At 58.8% G+C, this 1,928-nt stretch overlaps 1 protein-coding gene across 7 annotated transcripts in view; it reads right to left on the bottom strand.

Moving 5' to 3' along the window:
• Nucleotides 1-1,928, bottom strand: part of Gli1 (GLI family zinc finger 1) — a 15,332-nt gene that overhangs the window by 9,816 nt on the left and 3,588 nt on the right. The window contains exons 1-2 of one of the 7 annotated variants that reach the window (XM_019210709.2): nucleotides 1,392-1,922; nucleotides 1,039-1,181 (exon numbers count right to left, since the gene is read on the bottom strand). The exons of 2 other annotated variants lie outside the window; for them this stretch is intronic. The gene's annotated coding sequence lies outside the window, so the exon portion shown is untranslated. 4 more of the 7 variants (XM_010644595.3, XM_019210713.2, XM_019210708.2 and 1 more) reach the window with 4 other exon arrangements.

The following is a 1,928-nucleotide window of genomic DNA, read 5'->3' as shown; positions in this document are numbered from 1 at the left end:
CTTATTGAAGAAAGCATTCAGTGGCGCCCTGGGGGGCTCTCTCGGAAAGTGGGGGTCCATTGATGGGGTGGAAAGGAAGAATTCAAAAACTATAGGGAGAGAAAGTGCCTGGGCAAATAAAGTAAGGTGTACTCGAGTAGGGGGAAGACACCTTAAAGACATCTTAGGTTCCTGAGCATCCCAGTCGGCTTCCTAAGGGTTAACCCCTCCAGACCCCCGGGAACCCCCTAGTGACGTCAAGGGCGGGGTCAGTCGCCGCGTGGGGATGCCGCGGAAATAATGGGGGGGGTCTCGACCCCGCCCCTAGGGAAAACCACCCTCATTCCTGCTCTTACATCTCCCCCAGGAAGCCTCCCAGCCTTCTCCCTCTGCTGGATGGGAAGAGCTGTACCATAAAGACCCCAGTTCCCCAGTCCCCTAAAACCCTCAAAGTCTACGGGGTCTCCTTTCCTTAATTCTGTCCCCAAAGCTAGCTGCCCAGGGCCGATTGTTTCGGGGTCACGGGGCCTGAAAGAGTTTCAGAGAGGGGCGCAAGGGCAGGCAGGGTGGTCTGAGCCAGAGGAGGGGCTTTGGTCTCCAGCTCCCGTTTGGGCGGGGGGCCAAAGGGGATATACAGGCTGGCAGTGGTCGCTGGTCCCGCCCAGCCCCAGTAGGGGTCTCCCTGCGGCTGGCTGCAGCTGCCCTGGTGGTCCTGAGGTCAGAGGGTCAAGACAAGGTCTCCCCAGCGCTTCCTTAACGCCCAGTCCTTGGGACACAGGAGTCCAAAATTCCTAGGAATTTTTCTAAAGGCCTAACCTACACCTTAGACAGCCTCTCCAGCCCTCTTCCTAGTCTCAAGTGCACTCCTTTCCCCCCAAACGCAAGCATCCGCGGGCACATCTGTCACAAGACAGTCAGGGGTCCAACCTAATCGGCCTGCAGTGGTGTTACTGACTCTCACACAGCCAGTCCCCATCCCACCTAGAGTCCCCCCTTTGGCAGAAGGTCCCCTCCTCTCAGTGCCACTGACGTCTTCCTACCCCGCGTTCAGAGACGCACCTGAAGTTCCCTCTCTACTACGCAGACCTCCAGCTGGCCATCCCAATAGCCTCTTCATCTCAACCTCAGGAAAAAGAGATGTTCTAATGTGTGGGAGAAGTGAAGACAAAGAGACCCACGATTGCCTGAGACAGACACACAGACTGTCAGAAGAAAAAGAGATACAGAGAAAAGGAGTCACAATTGAAAAAAAATTCTCCAAACTTTCTACTATCTCTCCCATCGTCTCCTACCCCATTTTTCCTGAGCCCCCATCTCCCTCCGGGCTAGGATGGGTCCCGCTCGGCAGAGCATCTCCTCTGGCCCCCTCCCCCACCGCTCCCAGGTGGTCCCCCGCCCGCCCCCCTTCTCACCTCCGTCTGGGCGCGGAGCTCGGGATGCGAGGTCCAGGGCTGGAGTCTGGGCCGGGGGGTGTGCGGTGGAGAGGGGGGGCGGACAGGGCCACAGCAAGCCTCCTCAGTGCCACCCCATCCCCCCAACCTGGCCCCCAGCCCTCCCGCCGGCCCAGCCCGCCGGGCCGCAAGCCGGGACCACCCGCGAGAAGCGCAAACTTTTTTTTTTCCTTTTGCAAAAACTTTTCTCGCTCTGGCCGCTTGGCGCGCCGCTGCTCTTCCCGCTCGCCCCTCACCTCCCTCCTATTTCCCTCCCTCAGGCCGTACTGGAAGATGAGGTGGGGTAGATGGAAGCAAGAGAGGGGGTGCCGGGCTTATTGCACCCCCAGGACCCCCAGGATCCACCCCCTCCCTTGAGGGACTCTATACTGCCCCCCCACGCTGTATTGGTGGGCAGTAAATCCCGGAATGGAATTTCCTGGATTGGCTATCCACGAAGAGGCCCATAACCAGAGCAAGGAAAGCGTCCAGAAAAATACTTCGGGGAGAGGAAGAAGG

This window comes from Fukomys damarensis, unplaced genomic scaffold (genome assembly GCF_012274545.1).
Source record: "Fukomys damarensis isolate Sample0158 unplaced genomic scaffold, DMR_v1.0_HiC HiC_scaffold_15, whole genome shotgun sequence".
In the NCBI taxonomy this organism is placed as follows: domain Eukaryota; kingdom Metazoa; phylum Chordata; class Mammalia; order Rodentia; family Bathyergidae; genus Fukomys; species Fukomys damarensis.
This window is presented reverse-complemented; position numbering and strand designations above follow the sequence as displayed.